This window comes from Anomalospiza imberbis, chromosome 9 (genome assembly GCF_031753505.1).
Source record: "Anomalospiza imberbis isolate Cuckoo-Finch-1a 21T00152 chromosome 9, ASM3175350v1, whole genome shotgun sequence".
Classification (NCBI taxonomy): Eukaryota; Metazoa; Chordata; class Aves; order Passeriformes; family Viduidae; genus Anomalospiza; species Anomalospiza imberbis.
In genome coordinates this window covers 29,281,994-29,295,697 of record NC_089689.1, presented here as the reverse complement: position 1 = coordinate 29,295,697, position 13,704 = coordinate 29,281,994, and the positions used below count along the sequence as shown (strand labels likewise).

Sequence of the window (13,704 nt, the reverse complement as noted above, 5' to 3'; positions counted from 1 at the left end):
CCCTGCTGAAGGCACAGGTAAATTAATTCAGGGAAAATCCTGCCCCTGGCAGATCCTGGGACGTGGAGAAATGGGAGCTTTGCTGTTGGAACCCTGGCTGCTGAGAACTTCAGACTTTCTGTGCTGGCAGGCTCTGACCCCCAGGAGAACACTGCATTTGACCTGAGGCCGTGGAGAAGCTTCCAAAATGGAATGGCAGAGCTGGGATTGTGGGGGTGCAGTTTGAATAGAAGTGTGTGATACCACAGGCTGGGAAAATTAGACTTTAAGGGTTTAGAATATAGTAATATATCTAAAGCAAGATGGAGGTTTTAGGGTGGAGGCTGGTCCTTCTTCACCTTCTTCTTCAGCTCCTCCTCCATGGGTTTGGGTGGTTTTGTGTAATTGGATAAAAAATCCACATTGCAGGCACGGGTGGTTGGTTATTGGGTTAAAAGTAAAAAGAATTCAGGTGTCATTTCTTAATTGGACAGTTGATCCTTAAAAGGCCTTGTCGAGAGAGAGGTGGGGCTCCATTTGTAGTTTGTCAGAGTGAAGTGCTGCAGAGCTCAGGGTTTGTGAGACTGTGGCAGAGATGAGAACTAACAAACATCTGAGTCCCAACAAGAAATTCCTCACACGTTTAATCCCATCTCTGGCAAAAAAGAAGATAAAACTCGACACTCTGCCAAAGCTGGGAGTGAGGTGGTGCTGGGTGAGGAAGAAGCTGCCCCCAGGCAGCTGGAGTTGGGTTTTTATGCTGTAGCCATACAAAGGACATATTTTTGGCAGCCCAGGGAAGAAGGGAGGCTCAAGAAGTGTTTGCTCCTTTCACCCCTAAGCTTCTGTGGGAGGAAGAGATGCCACCACAGGGCTTTCATTAAAGGAGCCTCTTTCCTCTGCCGGTGGGTCCTGGTGGCACCCAGCACCTGCCTTGGTGCTTCTGCTGCTCCCACAATTGACACCCAGCTCCCCAGAGGAAAGGGAGCCAGTCCTGTTCCACGCAGGGACACCCTCACCCTCTCCTCCATGGACAGAACATGCCAAGCCAGGTTTAGGATGCTCATCCTTGTCCTGAGAGATGTGTATTGTCCTCAAGTATTCCAAACACGTGGAACAATCACATTTTGGTGGCTTTTCAGGTGGAAAAGGCACAAAAACAAAATCTGGGAGCTCACTTTAAAATGCAGCCGGGCCTCCTCTCGAGGACACTGCTGATAAACTTCTTGGATAACATTAGTCTGATGGCAAAATATATAAAATAGGATTTATTATTAATTCATAAAGAGCTTTGATATTTTATCTATTGCTCTTCTCTTGTAATGATTTTTAATGTCATCATGGTTTTTAATTTTGCATGAAACCCATCGTCGTCTGTTTTCTTTTGTTTAGTAAACCTTGTCTGTTTTATTAAGAAAATCCCGAGGCTTCTATGGGTATTTCTGCAACAATAAGAATAAAGAAATATTAATAGTGATTTGTTTCTAGCTCAAAGCAACATTAATTCCAGCACTATATTATGAGGATTTTATTTTTTGTAATTTCTTAGCCTAGGGAAATATACTTCCCATTCCCAAAATCCAGTAATCCAAATGATGAGTGAACAATCCTCAGTGTCCTAAGATCTTGCACAAACCTTAACTTACCTTTTATTTACTGTGTGTGCTCCTGCAAGCCAATAGGAACCATAACTCCATTTAGATAATAATAATCAAATTATCCAAACCTGGGAGAACATGCTTTATAGATTTTGGTCTAAATTTAATACAAAAATGCAGTAGTCCTTGTTTGGAAGAGTTTATTAAGGGTTAGCAAAGGAAAAGCTTTTTCAATAGTCTATAACTCTCTAATGGCCTTTTTCAAATAAAATGGGAAAGAATTTGCAAAGAAACCTATATCAGTGAGCTGCAATTGTAACATTACAGTACAGGTCTATAAATCTTGACTTGTTCAGAAGATTGCCTAAACCAGCAATACAATCTGTCCAAACCTCATTGTCTCCACGACCAGCCAGACTCATTTTAAGAAATGTATGTGGTCTTCAACCTAATTTTATCACCTTCATTTGTAAACTAGTCAATCAATCAAAGCATCCTGTGAGTCTAAATAGAAAAAGGAGTGCATTTTCATGCATTTCCAGACAGCACAGTCAAAAATTAATCTCCACTTGATCAGACATTCCTTGCCCTCATCTCAATAGACCATCATTAGGGTCAGCAATGTATATTAAAAATAGAGTTGCAGGGAACTGTGTGCTGGGGATTCTTTGCAAGGTACCTGCAGCCAGACCTTCCAGCTCAGGGCTCCCCTGGAGACAAGGCTGGGCTCACCCAGCAAAGAGCAGCCTCAAAATAAAGTTAGAAATGAGAAAAGGAGAATTAACTAAGAATTCTCATGCTCCACCAGGTGTTTTTTGCATCCTGAGCACAGGTTAGTAACGGCTTGGTGGGATGAAAAGTGGGATTTCAGAGACCCCCTCCCCCCCATCTCTTCTGTTTCATATCTGCAGATATTATTCTTAAATATTTTCCCACTCTGTGTTTGTGTGAGATGAGGCTGGGGCTGGGCAGGTTTGTGCTGGGGAGATGGGCAGGGGGTGCCCTGTGCCCCAAAGCCACAATCCTGTTTTTCCATTGGGGAATTCCTGGCCCTTGTCCCTGGGCAGGTTTGGTGCTGTAACAAGGCAGGATGGGACTGAGCCCTCCTCTCCCTTCCAGCTGCTTTTCCCACCTCAGGCAACACTGAGAAACCAGTGAATGCTGGAATGGGGCTTATAGGGCTTTCCAGCTGGAGCTGGAGCTCCATAAAAACAGCAAAACCACAAACTGCCCGTGGGGACCTGTCTGAGCAGCCCCAGGAGCCTGCTCTGGGTCTGGCTGAGCTGGGGCTGCTGGGGTGGAGCAGCTGAGGGAAATATTCCCCAAAACTGCCCCAGCTGTGCCAGGGAGGGCAGCACACTGGGCTGGGCAGTGCTGGAGGGCACAGCACATCTTTGGTTTGTTTGGGAGCATAAGGAACATTCCAGAATGGGAGCTGTGGTACCTGAGGTCCTGTTCCACCTGCCAATCCTGGTTTTCTCTGGCTGCCTTCCCCTGCAGCTGTCCCTGGACAAAACAGCATTTTAGGATATCGAGCAGCAAGGACGTGGCAAGCAGGGGTGATTGCCTGTCCTGGGCTTCTCTAAGTGAGCCTGAAAGGGTTTGTGATCTCAAGTCATTCTGAGTGGGAGCAGAACTACAGCAGCAGCTCCAGTTGCTCAGATGAGGAAGAGCTGTTTCCTCGCTCTGGGGAAATGGTTCAGTCCCACGGCAGTTGGGTTTTTTCTCCAGTTCTTGACTTGCAGCACAAAACCCATCTCCAAACACCTCTCAGAGAATGGCAGTGGTAGAGAAAGTGTCATTACAGCAGCAATGGCAGCACTAACCAGAAGAATGAATTCTTTATCTGAGTAGAGACCCCATTTTCCCTGGTTGATGAACCTTCTGAGATGTTTAAACATCCAACCAGAGTAGGTCAGGACCTACCTTTAAAGTGGCAAGAGAAATCTGAGCTCCCACCACAGCCTTGCTCCTGTGTGGTGTGTGTTGCTTCTGGGTGGAGCCACTGCAGCCCTGCTCAGGTCCTTGGCTCCCTGAGAAATGAGTTTGGGACAGACCCACAGCCATGTCCTGCAGGCACTGTGCAGGTGCTGGCGGTGGGAAGACACAAAGCAAGTCCAGCTGAAAGCTGAGCTGGATTCAACCATCTGATGAGCTCAGGCTGCAGAAATGGTGCTTTATTCTTGAATATTTCTTAGAAAATGCAAGAGGATTTCAGGGAATCGCTGATTTCATCTACTTATATTTAAGAGGAGAAGGAAACTTGTATTCAAGTGGCTCTGCCACAACCTGCAAAGCCTTATGAATTGGCTGGGGAACCCTTTCCCCAGAGGTTTTTCCTCCTGCAATGCAAGCCAGAGCACAGAGGGTGTCAGTCCTTTGGAGACAGGGTCCTGAGCTGCTGCTGGGCCCCTCTCAGCTCAGTGACAAGGAGCTGGCTTTGTGGTGGCTGCTCTGGGAGCAGCAGATTGATGATTCTGGGGACCTTGGCCATCTGCCTCTCATCTGCTGCTGCCGGTGACAAGCTCAGAGCCAGGAATCAGCCTCAGAGTCAGCACTGTTGGGAGCCACCTCCCCCAGAACCAGCCCTGGGGAGCTCAGGGGGTCACAGAGCAGTTCCTGATTTCCAGCAGCTCTGGGAGTGCTGCTGCAAAGGCTGAGCAGCAGAGCAGCTTTCCCACACAGCACCATGGCCAGGTGGGGCTGGACATCACAGGTCCAGGAGGAGCTGCAAGACAGACCCAGGACTGAAGATCTCCCAAAACTTCGGGGATTCAGAAAAAAATTACCCAGCACTTCCCAGGCTTATTACTCCATAACTCCTGACTGTCAGGCTTGGCAAGAGCAATACATTGAATTTCCATGGAATATTCAGAGGCTTTAGAGCTGATTCCTCCTCTTTTCAAGTATTTTTTCCACAAGGGGTCATTGCAGAGCAGAGCAAGGATGACTTAAAAACGAGGTGATTCTTTCCTTTTCTAAAGTGAAGTAGACATTTAGATGTAATTATTTTAACTGGGATTGTTAACAGCATTAATTTGTGGCTGAAAACCACCACAATGACATAATAATAATAATAACAATTTGGTTGGTGTTCGTGTCAACTCCATTTAGACTGAGCAATGTTTTAGTTTAACTACTTTTAACAAATAAAGAGCCAGTCCAGTGGGGGGAAATATGGAGATTTGCCTCTGTGTATAAATGAAGCATTTAAAAATAAGTGTAGATTTCTGTGTGATAATTGGGATAAATGGAGAAGACTGAAGAGGAAATGTTTCTGAACTGAAATTAATTCCAGTCCTGGAACATCTACAGAGAAGATCAGAAGCAATTCTCAACCATCAAACCACTGTTGACTTCCAGATAACTGCCTGAGCTTCTGTTTCTTTTCTCTTTCCTTTTGTTTGGCAAATAAAGCCTTTTCAATAATTCAGGCAAATGGCTTGATAAATACAAATAATTGAGCAGATTAAGCTTAAAAATAAAAACATATTTTATCATATGTAACTTAAAAAGTAATTAATGGGTGAAAAACAGAGAGAAAGATTGCCAGAGATTAAGATTAAGCCCTGCAGAAGAGAATGTTCTAACTAGAAATTGGTTTAATTAATAGCACATTTTACATAATGATTACAGTGTAATTGCGCTGACTAGCAGAGTGTCATTAAATATATCCATGCTCCTTTACAACACCCTAAGGCTAAAAATAATGAGTTACATTGAAAATCACTATGCAACAGGTTCATAAATAACATTTAAGCCTATACAAGGCGAATACTTATAAATAATAAATATTTGCCTTTTGTAATTGAAGAAAAATGACAGCCTTCTTTTTCTACTACCCTGTAGATTGTCATGTTATAATGCTGAAAAGATTTTTTCCCCTTGCGTTCTCTAGAAAGTCTTGAATAATTGATTCAAATGCTAATATTCCACATAGTCTGACTTTGAGGAACAAATATTCCTACATAAAGAATAAATGCCAAGTTGCTTATTACCAGCTTGGTTTTACTTTGCATGGTGCAGTCCCCAAAAAACTCTCACACTCTATTACACATGTCAGATGAAGCTAGTGGCCAGATTTCCTGCCAGAAGAGTTACATTCTTTTTTTTTTTTTTTTATTTTAAAAATTACCCCTTCTCCCAAAATGTTCATCAGGCTCAGAGCTGTTATGCAGCAACAGCTGCTCCTCAGCTCCAAAAAGGACGACATCATAAAGCTGATAACTTTTTAATCTGGAGCTTTTCTCTGGTGCATCAGGAGGCTCCAATAAAACCAGGTTGGATTTCACATCAGCGCTGGGCTGACATTTGAAAGCCCTCACATGGGTTACCAAGGCACCAATGGCAAAATAAATGTCTCCAAGAGCAAAATAATGCAGGAGGAAACCTTCACCCAGGACATGAGGATGTTCTGGAGCTCCAGCCTTGCTGCCCCAGCCCCCAGGGTCATCCCCTTCTCTGCTGGAACCCTGGCTGCTGAGAACTTCAGACTTTCTGTGCTGGCAGGCTCTGACCCCCAGGAGAACACTGCATTTGACCTGAGGCCGTGGAGAAGCTTCCAAAATGGAATGGCAGAGCTGGGATTGTGGGGGTGCAGTTTGAATAGAAGTGTGTGATACCACAGGCTGGGAAAATGAGACTTTAAGGGTTTAGAATATAGTAATATATCTAAAGCAAGATGGAGGTTTTAGGGCAGTGGCTGGTCCTTCTTCTTCACCTTCTTCACCTTCTTCTTCAGCTCCTCCTCCATGGGTTTGGGTGGTTTTGTGTAATTGGATAAAAAATCCACATTGCAGGCACGGGTGGTTGGTTATTGGGTTAAAAGTAAAAAGAATTCAGGTGTCATTTCTTAATTGGACAGTTGATCCTTAAAAGGCCTTGTCGAGAGAGAGGTGGGGCTCCATTTGTAGTTTGTCAGAGTGAAGTGCTGCAGAGCTCAGGGTTTGTGAGACTGTGACAGAGATAAGAACTAACAAACATCTGAGTCCCAACAAGAAATTCCGTCTTGTGTATTTAATCCCCACCTTGGCAGAAAATGATAAAAACTTCATGCTTCTGCAGTGGGAGAATTGGGGTAGTAACCCAGCTCTTAGGGGAAAAGCTAAACCTCTTGGAGCCCAGAGGTTTTCCATGTTCTGTGTGTGATCATCAGGACCCACAGAGCTGAATTTTGCTCTCAAACTAACCAATATTAGGAACAGAAATGAATAAATGTCACCTGAGTGGGACCTAAGTGGGCTGAACACTGGAGCCACAAGGCTTGGGGCACCTGAATGGCTTCAGTGCACAAAGCAGCTTCTCACACTTTTTAATGGTACTCTCATCAGAATTTTTTTTTTGTATTCTCTTCCTTGTTGTTATAAAAGTAGGTTTTGTAGTGTTAAAACCAGAAAATTCATATTGCCTGAGCACCCATGAGACAATGTGAGCACCTCCAGTGAAAAACCAGCGGGAAGAAGATACAGTTTGCTGGCAACAAAACGTTCTCCAGGTAAGGGCACAAATCTGATAAGGCATGGGAAGGATCCTCTGGCTTTGGATGACACAAACTCCAGTTGTCCATTATTATAATTTATTTTGGTTTTTTTCTGCCACCAAAACAAACACCTGTAAAGTTTCCTCATCCCAGTCAGATATTTTCTCCCCTTTTCTTAAAGAAGAAATGATAAACTTTCCTGTCCACAGGAAAATGACTCCTTTTCCTTCTTATCCCAAGCAGCACTGTGCAAAAGATGGAACTGTATTTGGAGAGTTTGGTGAAGAAATATAATGTTAATTTTAATGGAATTTCCATGGTGGCAGGGCAGATCATTGGGAACATATCCTGATTTTCTGTAGGAAGCTGCATTTATCTCACTGTTGACACTGTCTTTTCTTTATTTCTCATCATTTTTACAGCTTCCAGCATCCCATGGGGAGCTCAGAGCCCACAGAAAGTGCAAAAAGGCAGGAATGGACTTCCAGTGGGATCGTGGGCTGAGGGGGCTGGAGAAAATCTCCTTCCACATGACACCAGAAATGCCTTGGTCACATCACTCAGCCCTGCTGAGTGCTCCGGGAGGTGAGAAATGTCACTGGTGCAGGTATGATCTTTAAAATTATGAGGGTAAATTAATTAAGGTATTAACAGAGAGAATTTAGGCATGGACTATTTAATTCTAATAAAAAAAGTGTTTATTTGGCTCTCGGTCCAGAACCAGTGGATAACATAAATCCTATAAAGAAAAGTATTATTATTATTATTATTATTATTATTATATAGGAAAAAAAAAAAAAAAAACAGGGATGCTTTTTGCAACAGAAAATGGAATAAAACTCCTGGAGATTAAAAAGTTTCAATTTGCTTAGCTGCAGTGAAGGCAAAATACATCCCCAAAAGTACAAAAGGGCAGAATTTAATGGGAGAGGAAAGGTTAAGAAAGATGAAGAAAGAATCCCTTCCCCTGTTTATTCACTGCTGCTGGGCAATAATATAATTTTCAGTCTCACGTCTCTATTTCAGACCACATATGGCAGTAATATTGGATGTTCACCATCACAGCTTAACCATGACTAAACAGGTTGATGAATGTCATGCATCTTATCATCATACATGCATATTTTTAAATATAATTCACTTTTGATCTGCACCCTTGTGCAGTGGTGAATGAAAACAGTTAAGATTTCTTCCACTGTCTGCCTTTAAATGTATTAAACAGCCCTGCTGTCAATAGATTATATTCTTGTACAATGATAATAGCCCAAAAAACTAAGAGGCCTTGTCAGGAATTGCAGTTGTCACAGTTTGATGCAAATGATTTTACTTGGTGTTCATCTGCTGCACAATCATCTCATAATCTGGATATACATCACAGCATGACATGTAAATTTCCTGCTACTCTGCTTTCATTTCCAGAGGCAGCAATCAAATGAAAACCATTCAACCTCACCAAAATGTATAAATAATTTTCATTCAAACATATTAACAGTCAAAATATGAGAATTTATCACAGAGCACTACGCCTTTTAAGAAGCAATAAAGACTTTACTTTTTAAGCATATTTCTACTTAGAAAAGTAATATGAACAGTAACTTGTGGTTTTAAAAGGGGATTTAAAAGTCCACACCCAGCACCAAATCTTCAAACTTAAGTGTTTTGGTGCTGCTTTGTTCCACGTATTTCTTGGGAAAAATGAGCCTAGAAGAGGGCTGGGAAAGGGGGAATAAGGGATAATATTCAAATGACTCCTTTCCCCTCAGATTTGCCCCATGAAATAAATATAAGTATTAAATACAAAGAACAGAAAATACATTGCTGTGTCACAGAACCTGTGATACAGCAGACTTCCTGTATTTTATTGATACATTTTCATTTCTACTCTAGATCAGATTTTAATTTAGCTGAATTTAAGGATTTTTTAAAATCCATTGATCTTTCGAAGGGGAGTTACGAGCACGAACACCCTCCAAAAAGACCAGTTTTGAAATGCATCCAGTGAAATTCAAAAATACCAACCAAGGAGCAAACATCTCCTTTCTGACCTCTTTTTGCTGAGTGGGAGCTGTCCCTGCCCATGGCAGGGGCTTGGAATGAGGAGATCCTCGATGTCCCTTCCCACCCAAACCAATCTGGGGTTCTGGGCTGAAAGCTCCAACTGGAAAAGGGAAATATTTACCCTGTGGGCTGTGGGGAGATGGGGGTTTGGGAGCATTTCCAGCTGCGGCACCGGTGGGGAGTGGTGCTGGTGGTTACTGGGAGCACTGGGGCACTCAGGGTGAAATATGGCTGAAAGCAGCCTCACTTATTGCTGAAATGATTCTGGGTGATTTGCCCTCCTTCCCAAGCCACCCTTCCCTGCCACTGCACCCCCAAATCCACTCCTGGGGAGTCACTGAGCTCCCTGAGTCCATCTCCTGCCAGGAATGCAGGAACAAAGGACACTTTATTGTTCTAATTAATGGTGGTGCTGAAAAAAATTGCTGCCTCCCTAGAAATTGGGTGCTTTTTTTGAGAAACAGGTAAAAACTGCTAAGATGACAGTTTTTCCCATTTTTCCAGTGAGTGTGTCTGAGGAAGTAGAAGTGCAATAACCTGGGGTACAGCAGGCTCAGCCATTTGAAATAAAACTTTGCAGTACTAATGTTTTTGTAACTGCTTTCATATTGTAATGATATTTTTCCAAGCACTGGTTTTATTTGATCTTAAATACCTTTTTGGGAAAGTCCAGTGAGCTGACTCTAATAAAATCATGCTATTGAAAAAAGGTTTAAGTGGAATGTTCAGAATAAATTACAAAACTGCATGCAAGAATACCAGCTAGTGCTGCAATAAAAATCTGGAAATGAGGATTCTTGCAATATATTTTAAAGAAGTAGTATACTTTTTTTTGTTCATTTTTTTCACAGAATGTTTCATAATAGAAGGCCTTCACAACGTGAAAGGGGGTGAATGAATAAAGAATGAATAAACTGCCAAAGAAATTGCATTTAAAAAAAAAAACTTCTTTTTTTTTTTCCCTGGAACATATATCTCATACCATTTTCAATAACTTTTAGAAGATAATAGGAAAAGTAATTCTCTTCCATTTTGCTGTACCAAAATACTTGAATTACATCAGACTGTCAGATTTCACTCTTTCTCTCACACACACATTCAGACCCTTTGTGTCAGGAGCTGATGTCTGGAAAAGGAGAGAGTTGTTTTTAATCCATGTTCTGGCAAGCCCTGAGTCTGTAGGAAAGGGCTTCCAGAATTTAACCAAGGCTTTTCCTGGGCTTCCTTTCTCCTGTAGATCCAACAGTCAAATTCCTCTGGCTGAGCACAACCCTAGGATTAGGACAGAGAGGACCCACTCCTACAAGAGCACCATTTTCTGTCTGACTTCTCCCAGGCATCACCAGAGAATTCCAGCTGTGCCACATCTGTATGTGGAATGGCACAGCCCCAGCCACAGGCAAAGCTAGGCCTGGTCCCAGTGCACTGAGGCGTGAACCCAGCTGGGGGAGGGAAAATGTGACAAAACCCTGACACACCTGGGTGAGCACCCTCAGAGCCCCCCAGTGGCCCCTCAGGTGCCCGGGCTCTGGCTGGGTTTGTGTCAGGGCTTGTCAGGGCTGTGCACAGGCCACCTCTGAGCTGCTCAGGGACAGGGACACAGCCTGGGGCACATCCTGCACCGGAGACTGAAACAGGGTTCTGCTGCATGCAGGTGACAGCATGGCAGGCTGCAAGGAGGGACGTGAGCTTGAATATCCACCCATGGCAGCCACAGTGCCAGGCCTGCTCTGTTCTTTGCATTTTAACAACTTTGTCACCAGAGGACACAAGGAAAAATGACGCACCACAGCTCTGGTCACAATGAAGAGACTAATTTATTTCTTCTGACTGCAATCATTTATAGTTCTCAAAAGGTGCCAGTGGATTGGAAGGTGAACGTGCCACCTCTCCAACGACACTGGATAAACTACCAGTCTATCAAATTTCTCCGCCTCTATGAAAGAATGCAAAACAATAGGTTGTTTACAGAAAGTTGTGTGAGAAAGTTCTCTACAAGAATGAAAATTCAGAAGGCTTTAGAAAATCCTAAGAAATCAGGGCGACACAACTTGACGTGAACAAGTTGCCTCATTGAACCGTTCTTCCACCTGGACTCTCTGGTGGATCCATGCAGAGGATTCCAAGTGCTGAGGAAAGGAGGAGCCAGGCAAAAGAACCCAAACAACCCCTGGCTGAAGCAGCTTGAAATGCCCAATCTCATGGAGCAGAGGACCTGGTGCTGTCAGTGGCCACCTGGAATCCCTGTCTGTGGCCACACGCGAGGAGCAGGAAGATACGGACACTTACTTGGCTCTGGGGGCTTTTGACTCGTGGGCTGGCCACCAGCCCAGTCTTCAGTCAGAAACTTGGAAAGAACCTTCTCGGAATGTTTTAATTGCAGTTTAATCCTGTTCAAAGCTGCTGGGCTGTCCTGTATCTCAGTGCCTTCACCAAAAACTGAAATCCTCTTTATTCTTGATGGCTTTGTGCAACCTGCTCAAACATCTCCAAGCAAAGGGAGGGAGAAAAAAATAATTCAGCATGAGATTCCTTCCTTTGCCTTATCTTCATATTTCCAGTGCATCCTTCAACCTGAACGTCCCCCACTTCAAACCCCACCTGTGCCATTGCTTAACAGGCCCTTTCCTGTCAGTTTTCCCTAAAATCACACTCCTTCTCATGCTGACATCAGGATTAAACCCGAACCCCAGTGATTCCCTGGCCAGGGGCCTGCATGCTGGCAGGGTCTAATGGCTAATGGGAAAAACCAGGAAAAAGGATTAAATTGAGACCAGGTGTAAGTCTTGAGTGGGAATGAAAGAGAAAGATGGAAATTATGGGCTCAAGATATTGCAGTGGATACCAGGGGTAAAGTCATCAGAGGGAATTCTTATCTATTTCAGGGCGTTGGCTGCCTGATTGCAAAAGTGTTTGCTCAGAACCTGATGAAATTAAAAATCAGGAACACAGGGAGAGAGCATGGATTCAAACAGAGCTGGGGGCCGGCAGTCCTGGCTGGGCTCAAACACTGATAGGAGGGGTGAGAGCAGATGTGACAGTGCCACAGGAATGTAAAATGTCTCTTGGGCTGCACAGCATCACATCTGGGACTGGCCTGCTTCACATCTGTGCAGATGTGCTCCTGGCTGCTCAGGAGCACGGACAGCCAGACAGAAATGTCACCCATCACCATAACAACAGAGTCCTCATTGTGCTCCCTCACTCCTCTGCTCTGTTTTCACTGCTCAGAATTGTAGTGCCAGAGAGTGGTAATTTCTTAATTGTGTCTCCTGTCCACTCCAGGAGAAATCAGTGTGTGTAAAAACAACAAAAATGCCATTTAAAGACAAAACTCAAATAACAGAAAGTTGAGATTATCAGGTTTGGTGCTATTTTACATTTAAATATTTCAGTGTGGCTGAATTTGAGGCTGAAGCTCATGAATTCAGACCTGACTCCACTACTGCTGCTTCTTCTAAGTCAGTTAATTCTTCATTTACCCTCTTTCCAAAAACTGAAATTTATTTATCTCCTTAGCATATTGAAGACCTTAAACATTGGTTTATAAAATGGACATGGAGCATTTTAACAAACAAAATAGTTGCTCAGATTTTTTTTTTTTTTTTGAGGCTTGATATACACAATGCAGCTGCTGGGCTCTAGCCAGAGCATATTCAGTGGGAAACAGGAATTTGAAATACTGCATCTCAAAGCCCTGATGGAAAAGTCCCACCAGGAAAACCTCTGGGTGCCAAAAGAAGCAGCAATTTTCTTTGTGGAGCAGCCTTGCAATGCCCATTTCTAGCTCCCACTTTTTTTTAATGGGGAATAAATACCTTCTCCACAAACTTTAATGACCACTCCTGTTTTTATTTCAGTAGCTTAAATATTTTTCTTTCATCTCTAGGAGGGGAAAGGGCCAGTGCATTTCATGCTGCTGTCCCCCAGATTTTTTTTCCATCCAATTTGGGCACTCCAGGAAGAATTTGCTGCATCACAAGCTGGAAGCACTGAGGAGTCCAGAGCTGCTTTCCTGAAAGCCAATATTTTTTGTTGCCTTCTTCCCAATAAATCCAGTAACCAAGCCAGGTGAGCAAGATGTTGTATCTATGCAGAGCCATTGGCAGCTTGAGTGGGATTCCCTCAGCCTTCCCCACATTTCAGTTGCAGGATGAGGCTCTCCAGGAAATCAGAATCACAGAATTATTTAGACGTGTGAGCCAATGGGATGTAATAATAATAATCATCATCATCACCATCACAATAATCACAATAATCACAATAATCACAATAATCACAATAATCACAATCATAATCCTAATCATAATAATATCCCACCACTGGAGTGGTATATGCAGAAAGCAGCATTTTTATACCATTAGCCACATCTGACCTATCATGGATGATCAGATATTAATTCACACAGAACCCCCTGCTTCCTGTATATTAATTATATTAATTATGCTATAACCCTTGGGTGGGAAATATGCTCCTGCGCACAGAGTATGCCAAAAGTTCATTATTAACATTGCATAATGGAACATTTAAGTTAGGGAAAAGGTGGTGGAGTTTCCTGGGAGATGCTGGATCAAGTCTCTTGTACCTCCT

General features: G+C 43.2%; 1 long non-coding RNA gene across 3 annotated transcripts in view; it reads left to right on the top strand.

Annotated features, from left to right (window-relative positions):
- Positions 1 to 13,300, top strand: part of LOC137478845 (uncharacterized) — a 123,092-nt gene extending 109,792 nt beyond the window's left edge. For 2 of the 3 annotated variants that reach the window (XR_011001847.1, XR_011001849.1), the window contains 2 exons: positions 7,479 to 7,663; positions 9,966 to 10,583. This is a non-coding gene — a long non-coding RNA (uncharacterized lncRNA). Of the gene's footprint in view, positions 1 to 7,478; positions 7,664 to 9,965; positions 10,584 to 13,003 lie in introns of those variants that run through there. The other variant, XR_011001848.1, reaches the window with a different exon arrangement.
- The last annotated feature ends 404 nt before the right edge of the window (positions 13,301 to 13,704 follow it).